At 49.1% G+C, this 15,468-nt stretch overlaps 1 protein-coding gene across 2 annotated transcripts in view; it reads right to left on the bottom strand.

The window, feature by feature from the left end:
* klhl30 (kelch-like family member 30) overlaps nucleotides 1-15,468 on the bottom strand; it is a 191,589-nt gene that overhangs the window by 147,740 nt on the left and 28,381 nt on the right. The gene's annotated exons all lie outside the window — the stretch shown is intronic.

Here is a 15,468-nt window from a genome sequence, read left to right as displayed (position 1 = left end):
CACACTACCCAGCCCCAGTGTATAACACACACCACACTATCCTGTCCCAATGTCTAACACACACCACACTATCCAGTCCCAGTGTGTAACACACACCACACTATCCAGTCCCAGTGTCTAACACACACCACACTATCCACTCCCGGTGTCTAACACACACCACACTATCCAGTCCCAGCGTCTAACACACACCACACTTTCCAGTCCCAGTGTCTAACACACACCACACTACCCAGTCCCAGTGTCTAACACACACCACACTATGCAGTCCCAGTGTCTAACACACACCACACTATCCAGTCCCAGTGTCTAACACACACCACACTATCCAGTCCCAGTGTCTAACACACACCACACTATCCAGTCCCAGTGTCTAACACACACCACACTATCCAGTCCCAGTGTCTAACACACACCACACTATCCAGTCCCAGTGTCTAACACACACCACACTACCCAGTCCCAGTGTCTAACACACACCACACTATCCAGTCCCAGTGTCTAACACACACCACACTATCCAATTCACAATTCACAATTCACAATTCAAATCGCTTTTTTGGCATGATAAGTTACATCTTATGTTGCCAAAGCATCAAAATACATTTCTGGTTTAGCACAAAAACGCAGTTCTATTCATACAGTGTATAAACAGGTATATCCCTGAGTGTATAAATATACATTCGCATTGTTTATATATATTCTTTTCTTAGTTTACTGGTTGTCCCTCTGTTCATGGCAAGCTGTAACATAGTGTGCCGCCAGTGTTATACAGCTTCTCTCTTCTCCCAGTAGGAATGGGAGTTTTTGGTTGTCATTCAGATTTCTGAAATCAGGGCATATTTGTGAGAATTTTTGCTAGAAATTCTCCCTGATGCCCTGATATTTTCCACAAGCTGTGAGGAAGTGCATCTCTGTCTCCACCACTCCCTGACTGCAGTGAGAGCATATCCTGTCCTCTCTTGGCAGCCTGGTCTGCCTGTGTCTGCCTTTTTCGATCGCTAGGCTATGTTCGCTAAGTCTGTACCTTGTCAAGGTTCTTCTGTTTGTTATCCTTTACCATGGTCAGGTAATCAGCTATGTTGTATTGTCTGTTTAGGGCCAAGTAGCAATTGAGTTTGCTTTGGGTTTTTGTTGTTTCTGCCCAATATGTCAGATATTTTTCCTTTTGCTTAGCGACGATTGTGTTGGGTCGAATTCTTTGTGTTACCCTGTCACTGTCCTGGGGCTGGTTATTGTTAGTATTGTTAGTAGTTACTTCACTGAGTCCCAGGACTAGTTGACTGAGGGTATTCTTCTTTATGGTCAGCTCTTGGCATTTCAGGGCGTCGTAGTGATAGCATTGGGGATTGCTCATTTGTAGGTGATTCCAAATTTTGGTGGCTCTTTTTTGGATAGTGATTATTAATGGATATTGGCCTAGTTCCGCCCTGCATGCATTGTTTACTGTTTTCCTTTGAGTCCGGAGGATACTTTTACAGAATTCTGCATGTAGGATCTCAATTGGGTGTTTGTCCCATTTTGCGAATTCTTGTTGAGTTAGCGGTCCCCATACTTCACTGCCATAGAGTGCAATTGGTTCAATTACTGATTTGAAAATTTTGAGCCAAATGCTAATTGGGATTTCTATTTGGATTGATTTTTTGATGGCATAGAAAGCCCTTCTTGCTTTCTCTTTCAGTTCATTCACAGCCAGTTTGAAGTTTCCCGTAGAACTGATTTTTAAGCCCAAGTATGTGTAGTTAGTGGTTTGTTCAATTTTGGTTGTTCCTACTGTGAAATTTATTTTGGGTCCCTGATGTTTGGATCTTTGCTGGAACACAAGGACTTTGGTTTTTTGGGGATTTATTGTCAGGGCCCAAGTCTGGCAGTACGACTCCAGCAGGTCCAGGTTTTGCTGTAGCCCCTCTTTAGTAGGTGACAGCAGAACCAGGTCGTCTGCATAGAGGAGGAATTTAACCTTGGATTCATATAGGGTGAGGCCGGGTGCTGTAGATTGTTCAAGTAGTTTTGCCAATCCATTTATGTAAATATTAAAGAGTGTCGGTGAGATTGGCGAGCCCTGCGTCACCCCCCGCCCCTGTGGGAAGTATTTTGTTTGTTTGTCTCCAATTTTAACTGCACATTTGTTGTTTGTATACATTGATTTAATTACATCATATGTTTTCCCTCCTACCCCACTTTCGATAAGTTTCAGGAATAAACCGTCATGCCAGATGGAGTCGAAAGCCTTCTGGAAATCTACAAAGCATGCGTAGATTTTGCTTTTGTTATGGTGAACGTGTTTGTCAATTAGGGTCTGTAGGGTGAAGATATGATCGGATGTTCGATAGTTTGGCAGGAATCCAATTTGGCTTTTACTCAAGACATTGTGCTCCTCAAGGAAGTTTATAAGTCTTTTGTTTATGATGCTACAGAATACCTTCCCCAGGTTACTGTTTACACAGATGCCTCGATAGTTGTTTGGGTCGATTTTGTCCCCACTTTTGTATATGGGCGTTATGAGTCCTTTGTTCCAGATATCAGGGAAATAACCGACACTCAGAACCAAGTTGAAGAGCTTTAGGATAGCCAGTTTCATTTTGTTGTCTGTGTGTTTAATCATCTCGTTTAGTATGCCGTCTGTCCCGCAGGCTTTTCCTGGTCGCAGGTCCTTGAGTTTTTCAAGAAGTTCTTTTTCTGTTATTATGGCGTCCAGCGGGTTTTGGTTATCTTTTATGGCCATTTCTAGCTTTTCCAGTTTTTTGCATATTTGGTGTTGCTCTGGTCTTAGTGTGTTTTTCTGGTATAATTTTTCAAAGTGGTTTACCCATGTGTCCCCATTTTGAATGGCCAAATCGTCGTGTTGTTTTTTGTGTAGTGTTTTCAAGTTTTCCCAGAAACAATTGGAATCAATGGATTCCTCCATGGAGCTGAGTGTATTCTTAATATATTGCTCTTTTTTGGTTCTGAGTGTGTTTCTGTATTGTGTTAGTGTCTGACAATAAGTAAGGCATAGTTCCTCGTTTTCTGGATGTCTGTGTTTTTGGTTTGATATTTTTCTAAGTTTTTTCCTCATGTTATGGCAATCTCGGTCAAACCATTTTTCATAGTTTTTTGTTTTGGGTTTGTTCTTGCGAGCTTTCAAGTTTGCATTTGTTGCCAAATTATCAAAAATATTGTTTAGTTTACTAACTGCCCGGTTTACGCCTTCTTTATTGTGAGTGTATATGTTATCCAGAAAGGTGTCTAAGAGAGCTTGAGTTGATGCATTGCTAATTGTTTTCTGGTATTTTTCCGTGTCGTTTTTGGCCCATCTGTACGATTTTTTGGTGTTGTACAGTTTACTGGGTTGTGTTTCTATGTTGTTTGTTTCTGTCTTTTTGAGGAACATAGTAATTTGACTGTGATCTGACAGTGTTGTTTGTGGTTTGACTGTGAATGCTCTGAAAGAGGATGGGTCTAAGTCTGTAATCATATAGTCTACTGTGCTGCAGCCAAGAGGTGAGCAATAGGTCGATCTTCCTAGGAGGTCTCCTATGAACCTACCATTGACAATGTACAGACCCAGGTTTCGACAGAGCTGTTAGTAGCTGTTTTCCGTTGGTATTTGACTGCTTGTCGCAGTTATGCCTGTATGGAAGGGAAGGGATGTCAAAGTGGTTATTCCTGAAAATGTAATTGTTTCCCTGATTATTGGTGAAGTCTGGTTCTTCGCCCGTTCTTGAATTGAGGTCCCCACAGATCAACACGTTCCCCTGGGCCTGGTATTGGATAATTTCCCCCTCCATGTTGGAGAAGGTGTCCTCTTTAAAGTACGGGGAATCGATTGGAGGGATATAAAGTGCGCAAATGTAAACATCTTGGGTGTTTGAGATAATCTCCCTCTCAAGTTTGAGCCACATATGGTTTTCGCCCTTTTTTATAAATTTGATGTAATTCTTAAGTTCTGTTTTAAACCAGATCAGTATGCCTCCGGAGTCTCTGCCTTGGGTTACACTTGGTAATTTATTGGAGGGGACCACCAGCTCAGTGTACCCTTGGGGACAGCCAGTGTGTCCTTTTCCTTTATACCAAGTTTCCTGTAAAATGATAATATCTAGGTCTTTAGTTTCATCTATGAACTCTGGGGTCCTACTTTTCACTTCTCGCAGTGAAGAGCGTAGACCTTGGATATTCCAGGTCGAAATATATAAGGATTTCATGTTAAGTTTGATCTTTTACTATGATAGGTTAAAGAGTGGTACGTGTTTGTCGTGTCTAAGTGTGGGAAAAAAAAGATCACATCAGTTGTCTACAAAAGTTAATACAATTTGGTTACAGTTCTTTCTATTAATTAGTCCTTGATCCATAAGGCGGAAGTAGATGCTGCTGCACATCTGCTTATTGTCTCTTAATGGATTGTTTCTGTCTGAGGTATTGCGTATGTCCTGTGCATCTCTCCCTCTGTCTGGCTGGGAGCAGTCCTATTCCCCTGTGGGACAGGAGTGGTGCAGGTCTGATATTGTTGTTTTGCATGGGGATCCTCTCTGGTCTCGGTTGGTGTGTTGGTGGTCCTTGTAGTGTTCCTGATATGTACCCCGCTGATCTCTGGTGGTCGGGGGGGGGTCCTCTTGGAGTCTGGGTATGGACCCGGTTAAAAGCGACGTCCTTCAGGGCTTTAGCAAAGATCGATATTCTTTGCCTTTGGATGTGGACGTGGTCGTAAAGACATTCCTCATCGAGGGTGGGGTGTTGGGCCAGGTGTACATTGTGGTTTGATTCGCAGTCTCTTGCTATGCTGGCATTTATCTCATGAATTGTGTTGTTGTTGAAGTCTGTTCTCGGCAATATTGTGGAAACAGTGATTCTAGTGTTTGGAAATGTACTGCTTGCTTTCCTAATCATTGCTCTGAGCGATGTTGCTACTTCTTTCTGTTGGGTCTTTAGGTCATTTGTGCCCGTGTGTATTATTATGTGTTGGGGGGAGCCTAATCTGGCTTTGGTCAGCCATCCCATGGCTCTGTTTGTTGTTGGGCACCAGATCTTTTCTACTTTACTTCTAGGGAATAGCTTTTTCTCCCATAGAAATTTCCCATTTGAGTCTATGAGTATTACGACGTCAGCCTTGTTTGTGTTTACTGTCTGGTGGCTTTCGCTTGGACTCATAGTGTGTGTGCTGGGCTGGGGTGTCTGGTGTGTGCGTACCTCTTGTGAGCGGCCCGCTTGTGGTTCCACGGTGGTGGGGGAAGATTGCGAATCAGTATGCTGGTCGGTCTGTGTGGCACCCCTTGTATTGTGTGTCTGTTGCTTTTGTTCCGTGTGGGAGTGCAGCCGTTCCGTCCGGCTCTGTCTTGTCTTATCTCTAGCCTCTGGTTGCTGGTCTAATGGTGTTATCTCTCCTCTATGGCTCTCTTCTTTTTCCTGCAGCTCTTTCACCTGATTCCTAAGTAGATTCACCTGGTTCTCAAGTAGCTTCAGCTCTCTCTTGTGTCTCTCCCTCTCCTGATTTTGATCGTCATTCATTTTGAGGAAGTCCTCTCTAAGTTTAACCATCTCTATCTCTAATTGATTAAATTTATCTTTTGGTTGTATCTGGCTGTGTGATCCCGGGGTATGTGTCTGGTCGGCCCTGGAAGGCTCACTCACTTCCTGGCTAGGCTGGTCGGCCCTGGAGGGCTCACTCACTTCCTGGCTATGCTGCTCTTCTCTTGGTGAGCTGGGAATGGTAGGGGGACTATGTGTGGCTTCCTCCCTGGTAGTTATGCTGGGGTTTGTCAGTTGTATCGTGTGGCTGTGGTTCCCCGGGGTTAGTGTCTGGTTTGAACTGTGTGGCTCGTTCACCTCCTGACCAGGCAGATTTTCTCCTGGTAAGTTGTCAATGTTGGGGGGAGTGCGGGCCACTCTGGGGCTGTTCCTTCCCCCCTTAGTTAATTTTTTCAGTGTCCTGAAGGCCGTTGCAAATTTGTCGAGGTTGCCTTGCACTAATATTGTTCCGGTATTGTACGCGTTGACCGTCGTAGTTGAACTGTCTCCTGGTGTGTTAATTTTCATTATGGACCCATTTGCGGTATTTTCTAGCTTAACATTGGTATAGTGTGATTTTATTGCTGTGATCCAAGCCACTGGCTGATCTGAGTAGAAAATGAGGTTACTTTTTGTCCCATTGTTGTAACAGTCAGCAAAAAGTGTTTCTGGTTTTTCTCTCATCTGCTCATGCTTGATCGCTTTTATAGCTTTTTTTGCGGTGTTGGGGGGAATCTGGAAGCGGGGCTGTTGTGGATCTTCTGATTCGCTCATTTTTGGTAAAGTATTGTTGATCTTAGAATAAGCTTTTCTGGGGCCCCGGGTTTGGTGTTTCCCTCTCCCTGTTCGCGAACTTTCCCGGTCCCCCTCTCCGACCCCGTGGTCCCTGGGCCTCGGCTTCTGGGTTCACCCTTCTCAGGTCTGGGTCTGTGAGCCGCTGTTTCCCGGTGCCTTCGGGCTGTTCCCCTCCCCCTCAGAGGTCTCTGTGCCTCTGTCTCGGCCTGGCTCCTCGGGCCTTTCCCTGGCTTCAGTCTCCCTCCCTGGGCCCTGTACTCACAGTCTTGGTTTGCTTCTGGAAGCCTTCTGGTTGATCCCCTTCTCCTCAGAGGTCTCTGGGCCTGGCTCCTCGGGCCTTTCCCGGGCTTTCTAGCCCAGCCGCCGCTCGGGCTGTGCCTCGTTCGCCGTTCGGGTGCTGGACTGCGGTCGTCGCTCGGGTGCTGGACTGCGGCCGTCGCTCGGGTGCTGGACTGCGGTCGTCGCTCGGGTGCTGGACTGCGGCCGCCGATCGGGCCGTGTCTCGTTCGCTGCTCGGGCTCCCCGAGTCACCTCGTTCCGGCTGTCGCTGCGTCTCCGTGCAGCCTCCCCGATTCGCCTCGTTTCCCGAAGCGGCCTCCCCGAGTCTCCTCGCTCCGGCTGCCGCTGCGTCTCCGTGCGGCATTCGCGCCTCGGTTCCCGATGCGGCCGAGTCACCTCGCTTCTGCTGCTGCTGTGGCCCCGTGCGGCCGCTGTTCTTTGGTTTGTATATTTTTTTTTCCCTTATTTCTTTTTTTTCTTTGGCTTTTTTTTTCTAATTTCCTCTGTTTTTTTTTCCTTTGGTGGTCTCTTTGGTGGTCTTTTCCTTCCTTACTTAATCTAGACTAAAATAAACTTAAACTTAACGAAACAAACTAAACTAACTTAACTAGAACTAAATTTAACTTTAAAACCTTTTTAAACTTGAAATGAACCTTTTTTTTCCCCACTTTAAACACTAAAAACACGAAAAATTCAGCAGCCCATCTTCAGCGTGTGTATTCACTCTGTCTGGCTGTCTGGCTCTCTGATGACATTATCGAGTCCCGGTGTCTAACACACACCACACTATCCAGTCCCGGTGTCTAACACACACCACACTATCCAGTCCCAGTGTCTGACACACACCACACTATCCAGTCCCAGTGTCTAACACACACCACACTATCCAGTCCCAGTGTCTAACACACACCACACTATCCAGTCGCAGTGTCTAACACACACCACACTATCCAGTCCCAGTGTCTGACACACACCACACTATCCAGTCCCAGTGTCTAACACACACCACACTATCCAGTCCCAGTGTCTAACACACACCACACTACCCAGTCCCAGTGTCTAACACACACCACACTATCCAGTCCCAGTGTCTAACACACACCACACAATCCAGTCCCAGTGTCTAACACACACCACACTATCCAGTCCCAGTGTCTAACACACACCACACTATCCAGTCCCAGTGTCGAACACACACCACACTATCCAGTCCCAGCGTCTAACACACACCACACTACCCAGTACCAATGTCTAACACACACCACACTACCCAGTCCCAGTGTCTAACACACACCACACTACCCAGTACCAATGTCGAACACACACCACACTATCCAGTCCCAAAGTCTGACACACACCACACTATCCAGGCCCAGTGTCTAACACACACCACACTATCCAGTCCCAGTGTCTAACACACACCACACTATCGAGTCCCCGTGTCTAACACACACCATACTATCCTGTCCCAGTGTCTAACAGACACCACGCTATCCAGTCCCGGTGTCTAACACACACCACACTATCCAGTCCCGGTGTCGAACACACACCACACTACCCAGTACCAATGTCTAACACACACCACACTATCCAGTCCCAGTGTCTAACACACACCACACTATTGAGTCCCGGTGTCTAACACACACCACACTATCCAGTCCCAGTGTCTAACACACACCACACTATCCAGTCCCAGTGTCTGACACACACCACACTATCCAGTCCCAGTGTCTAACACACACCACACAATCCAGTCCCAGTGTCTAACACACACCACACAATCCAGTCCCAGTGTCTAACACACACCACACTATCCAGTCCCAGTGTCTAACACACACCACACTATCGAGTCCCGGTGTCTAACACACACACTGTCCAGTCCCAGTGTCTAACACACACCACACTATCCAGTCCCTGTGTCTAACACACACCACACTATCCAGTCCCAGTGTCTAACACACACCACACAATCCAGTCCTAGTGTCTAACACACACCACACTATCCAGTCCCAGTGTCTAACACACACCACACTATCGAGTCCCGGTGTTTAACACACACCACACTATCCAGTCCCAGTGTCTAACACACACCACACTATCCAGTCCCAGTGTCTAACACACACCACACTATCCAGTCCCAGTGTCTAACACACACCACACTATCCAGTCCGAATGTCTAACACACACCACACTATCCAGTCCCAGTGTCTAACACACACCACACTATCCAGTCCCAGTGTCTAACACACACCACACTATCCAGTCCCAGTGTCTAACACACACCACACTATCCAGTCCCAGTGTCTAACACACGCCACACTATCCAGTCCCAATGTCTAACACACACCACACTATCCAGTCCCGGTGTCTAACACACACCACACTATCCAGTCCCAGTGTCTAACACACACCACACTATCCAGTCCCGGTGTCTAACACACACCACACTATACAGTCGCAGTGTCTAACACACACCACACTACCCAGTCCCAGTGTATAACACACACCACACTATTCTGTCCCAATGTCTAACACACACCACACTATCCAGTCCCAGTGTATAACACACACGACACTATCCAGTCCCGGTGTCTAACACACACCACACTATCCAGTCGCAGTGTCTAACACACACCACACTACCCAGTCCCAGTGTATAACACACACCACACTATCCTGTCCCAATGTCTAACACACACCACACTATCCAGTCCCAGTTTATAACACACGCCACACTATCCAGTCCCAGTGTCTAACACACACCACACTATCCAGTCCCGGTGTCTAACACACACCACACTATCCAGTCCCAGTGTCTGACACACACCACACTATCCAGTCCCAGTGTCTAACACACACCACACTATCCAGTCCCAGTGTCTAACACACACCACACTACCCAGTCCCATTGTCTAACACACACCACACTATCCAGTCCCAGTGTCTAACACACACCACACAATCCAGTCCCAGTGTCTAACACACACCACACTATCCAGTCCCAGTGTCTAACACACACCACACTATCCAGTCCCAGTGTCTAACACACACCACACTACCCAGTCCCAGTGTCGAACACACACCATCTATCCAGTCCCAGCGTCTAACACACACCACACTACCCAGTACCAATGTCTAACACACACCACACTACCCAGTCCCAGTGTCTAACACACACCACACTACCCAGTACCAATGTCTAACACACACCACACTATCCAGTCCCAGTGTCTAACACACACCACACTATTGAGTCCCGGTGTCTAACACACACCACACTATCCAGTCCCGGTGTCTAACACACACCACACTATCCAGTCCCAGTGTCTGACACACACCACACTATCCAGGCCCAGTGTCTAACACACACCACACTATCCAGTCCCAGTGTCTAACACACACCACATCATCGAGTCCCGGTGTCTAACACACACCACACTATCCTGTCCCAGTGTCTAACACACACCACGCTATCCAGTCCCGGTGTCTAACACACACCACACTATCCAGTCCCAGTGTCTAACACACACCACACTATCCAGTCCCGGTGTCTAACACACACCACACTACCCAGTACCAATGTCTAACACACACCACACTATCCAGTCCCAGTGTCTAACACACACCACACTATCGAGTCCCGGTGTCTAACACACACCACACTATCCAGTCCCAGTGTCTAACACACACCACACTATCCAGTCCCAGTGTCTGACACACACCACACTATCCAGTCCCAGTGTCTAACACACACCACACAATCCAGTCCCAGTGTCTAACACACACCACACAATCCAGTCCCAGTGTCTAACACACACCACACTATCCAGTCCCAGTGTCTAACACACACCACACTATCGAGTCTCGGTGTCTAACACACACACTATCCAGTCCCAGTGTCTAACACACACCACACTATCCAGTCCCTGTGTCTAACACACACCACACTATCCAGTCCCAGTGTCTAACACACACCACACAATCCAGTCCCAGTGTCTAACACACACCACACTATCCAGTCCCAGTGTCTAACACACACCACACTATCGAGTCCCGGTGTTCAACACACACCACACTATCCAGTCCCAGTGTCTGACACACACCACACTATCCAGTCGCAGTATCTAACACACACCACACAATCCAGTCCCAGTGTCTAACACACACCACACTACCCAGTCCCAGTGTCTAACACACACCACACTATCCAGTCCCAGTGTCTAACACACACCACACTACCCAGTACCAATGTCTAACACACACCACACTACCCAGTCCCAGTGTCTAACACACACCACACTATCCAGTCCCAGTGTCTAACACACACCACACAATCCAGTCCCAGTGTCTAACACACACCACACTACCCAGTCCCAGTGTCTAACACACACCACACTATCCAGTCCCAGTGTCTAACACACACCACACTACCCAGTACCAATGTCTAACACACACCACACTACCCAGTCCCAGTGTCTAACACACACCACACTATCCAGTCCCAGTATCTTACACACACCACACTATCCAGTCCCGGTGTCTAACACACACCACACTATCCAGTCCCAGTGTCTAACACACACCACACTATCCAGTCCCAGTGTCTAAAACACACCACACTATCCAATCCCGGTGTCTAACACACACCACACTACCCAGTCCCAGTGTCTAACACACACCACACTGATGTGCCTCAATGAATCCGAGACTCGATGTTAGCGAAACAAAACAAGGCTTTTATTGACTTCGAAGGTAACACACAGAGGAGAATGTATCTTCCATCCAGAGGTCTGCCGTACTGGATGTGCTGCAGGCTGGGCCAGCTTACATAGGAGCCAGGTATGGGCGGAGCCCTACACACAGTACAATACAATGGAAATGAAACTGAAACCAACCACAGTCACAGGCAGAGAAATACTGATGAGTGATGAATGGAATATTTCATCACATTCACCCCTTCTATAGATTTAGTCTGCTCGGGGGTTTGATAGTCCTTTGCGACCGACGTGGCTGTTGTGGTGCCGCGGGTGTCGGCTGGGTGTCCCCGGTGGCCTCCTGGGTCTCTGCCGGGGGTGCCGCCAGGGTTGTTGAAGGGGTAGTTGGTGGGGGTACCGTTGGTCGATGTTCTTCCGGGGTTGATGAAAGAGTAGTGGGTGGGTAAGAGTTGCTGTGGTCGTTGTTGCTGCTGTTGTCGTGGTTGTTGTCGTTACCGGCTGGGGCGACGTCCTTTATGGACACCGTGTCCTCCCTTCCATCGGCGTGCCGGACATACGCGTATTGGGGGTTGGCGTGGAGTAGGTGCACTGACTCCACGAGAGGGTCCGTCTTGTGGCCCCTCACATGCCTTCGCACGAATACCGGACCTGGGGTGGAGAGCCATGACGGCATGGATACGCCTGAGGTGGATTTCCGGGGAAAGACAAACATTCGCTCATGAGGCGTGACATTAGTGGCAGTACACAATAGCGACCGTATCGAATGGAGCACATCTGGGAGGACTTCCTGCCAGCGGGAGATAGGGAGGCCTTTGGTCCTTAGAGCTAGAGTGGCTGCTTTCCATACTGTCCCGTTCTCTCACTCCACTTGACCGTTACCCCGGGGGTTGTAGCTGGTGGTACGGCTCGTGGCGATCCCCCTGGACAGCATGTACTGGCGTAGCTCTTCACTCATGAAGGACGCCCCCCTATCCGTATGGATGTAGCTCGGCATACCAAACAGGCAGAACAGGCTGTTGAGGCATTTAATGACCGTGGCGCTGGTCATGTCTGGGCAGGGGAAGGCGAATGGGAAACGAGAGTATTCGTCCACAATGTTCAGGAAGTAAACATTGCGGTCGACGGACGGGAGGGGGCCCTTGAAATCTAAGCTGAGCCGCTCAAAGGGCCGTGTAGCTTTGATTAAGTGGGCTCTATCTGGGCGGTAGAACCGAGGCTTGCACTCAGCGCAAGTGCGACAGTTCCTGGTCAGGGACCGAACTTCCTCAATCGAGTAGGGTAAGTTGCGGGACTTTATGAAGTGGAACAGCCGCGTGACCCCTGGGTGGCAGAGGTCGTTGTGGAGGGTCTGTAGCCGATCCCCGGTGGCGCTGGCACACATCCCTCGTGAGAGGGCGTCGGGGGATTCGTTAAGGGCCCCTGGCCGGTAAATGATGTCATAATCGAAGGTGGAGAGCTCGATCCGCCACCTAAGAATCTTATCATTTTTAATCTTCCCCCTCTGTTTATTATTGAACATAAACGCTACCGACTGCTGGTCGGTAAGTAGGGTGAAGCGTTTGCCGGCTAGGTAGTGGCGCCAGTGGCGCACTGCCTCCACGATGGCTTGGGCCTCCTTTTCTACGGAGGAGTGTCTGATCTCGGGGCCTTGGAGGGTCCTCGAGAAGAAAGCTACGGGCCGCCCCGCCTGGTTGAGGGTGGCCGCCAAGGCAAAGTCAGACGCATCACTTTCCACTTGAAAGGGAGTGTTCTCGTCCACTGCCTGTAGCGTGGCCCGCTCAATATCCTGCTTAATGCTTTGAAGGCGGCATAGGCCTCAGCAGAGAGCGGAAAAGAGGATGCTTTCAAGAGGGGGCGGGCTTTGTCGGAGTAGTTGGGGACCCATTGGGAATAATAAGAAAATAACTCCAGGCACCTTTTCAGGGCTTTGGGAGTGTTGGGCAGGGGCAGCTCCCGTAGGGGGCGCAATCGGTCGGGGTCTGGTCCGATTTCCCCATTCTCCACCACGCTGCCTAGTATGCAGAGGCGCGTGGTGTTGTAAACGCACTTGTCCTCGTTGTAGGTGAGGTTGAGTTTTTGTGCGGTTTTCAGGAACCTCTCGAGGTTCGAGTCGTGATCCTGCTGGTTGTGACCGCAGATGGTGACGTTGTCGAGGTAGGGGAAGGTTGCCTGCAAGTGGTGGTCATCGACCATGCGGTCCATCTCCCTCTGGAAGACCGAGACCCCATTCGTCACCCCAAAGGGGACTCTGAGGAATTGGTAGAGGCGTCCGTTCGCCTCGAAGGCGGTGTACGGGCGGTCCTCTGGTCTGATAGGGAGCTGGTGGTACGCTGACTTGAGGTCGATGGTGGAGAACACCCGGTATTGGGCGATTTGGTTCACCATTTCTGATATGCGGGGTAGCGGGTAGGCGTCTAGTTGGGTGTACCTGTTGATCGTTTGGCTATAGTCGATCACCATCCGTTTCTTCTCGCTACCCCTTACCACCACCACTTGGGCGCGCCACGGGCTATTGCTGCGTTCAATAATGCGCTCTTTCAGGAGCCTGTCTACCTCGGTCGCGATAAACCGCCTGTCCTCCCAGCTGTACCTCCTGCTTTTGGTCGCTATTGGCCGGCAGTTAGGGGTAAGGTTCGCGAATAGCGAAGGCGGCTTTACCTTCAGGGTAGCCAGACCGCACACTGTGAGGGGCGGCTGGGACCCACCGTAATTGAGCGTGATGCTTTGGTGGTAGCACTGGAAATCCAGGCCCAAGATCACGCTCGCACATAGATTCTTCATGATTAATACTTTAAAATTATCGTATACAGTCCCGTTAACGGACAATTGTACCGTGCAGTAACCCATAATGGTCGATGTCTGGGTTTTATCAGCCATGGAGATGGTACCCCGAGTAGGGACCACCTTTAGGGAGAGTTGTTGTACCAGTTCAGGGTGGATAAAACTCTCCGTGCTTCCACTGTCAATTAAACATTTAACCCTGCAGCCGTTTACCTCGATGTCCACCATTGATTTGGATAGCGGGTGCGGCCTGGTCTGGTCCACTGTGACCGATGCCACTGTAGGGCCCTGATCGAGACAAGATGGCGTCCACGCTGTCTGCTCACAAGATGGCGGACCCCACGAGGTCGGGCAAGATGGCGTCCAAGATGGCCGCTCCCACGGCGCACACGCGGCGGTGGCGGGTTTTCCGGCGGGGTTCCCTCTGCACACCTTCGATTATGAGAAGGCTTTTATTGACTTAGAAGGTAACACACAGAGGAGAATGTATCTTCCATCCAGAGGTCTGCCGTACTGGATGTGCTGCAGGCTGGGCCAGCTTACATAGGAGCCAGGTATGGGCGGAGCCCTACACAGTACAATACAATGGAAATGAAACTGAAACCAACCACAGTCACAGGCAGAGAAATACTGATGAGTGATGAATGGAATATTTCATCACACACACTACCCAGTCCCAGTGTCTAACACACACCACATTATCCAGTCCCAGTGTCTAACACACACCACACTATCCAGTCCCAGTGTCTAACACACACCACACTATCCAGTCCCAGTGTCTAACACACACCACATTATCCAGTCCCAGTGTCTAACACACACCACACTATCCAGTCCCAGTGTCTAACACACACCACACTACCCAGTACCAGTGTCTAACACACACCACACTACCCAGTCCCAGTGTCTAACACACACCACACTATCCAGTCCCAGTGTCTAACACACACCACACTATCCAGTCCCAGTGTCTAACACACACCACACTACCCAGTCCCAGTGTCTAACACACACCACATTATCCAGTCCCAGTGTCTAACACACACCACACTACCCAGTACCAGTGTCTAACACACACCACACTACCCAGTCCCAGTGTCTAACACACACCACACTATCCAGTCCCAGTGCCTAACACACACCACACTATCCAGTCCCAGTGTCTAACACACACCACACTACCCAGTCCCAGTGTCTAACACACACCACATTATCCAGTCCCAGTGTCTAACACACACCACACTATCCAGTCCCAGTGTCTAACACACACCACACTACCCAGTCCCAGTGTCTAACACACACCACACTATCCAGTCCCAGTGTCTAGCACACACCACACTATCCAGTCCCAGTGTCTAACACACACCACACTATCCAGTCCCAGTGTCTAACACACACCACACTACCCAGTCCC

Source organism: Somniosus microcephalus, chromosome 6 (assembly GCF_052327205.1).
Source record: "Somniosus microcephalus isolate GS21.2 chromosome 6, FLI_Smic_1.0, whole genome shotgun sequence".
In the NCBI taxonomy this organism is placed as follows: domain Eukaryota; kingdom Metazoa; phylum Chordata; class Chondrichthyes; order Squaliformes; family Somniosidae; genus Somniosus; species Somniosus microcephalus.
The sequence above is the reverse complement of the archived record's forward strand: the minus strand, read 5'-3'. Positions and strand labels throughout refer to the sequence as shown.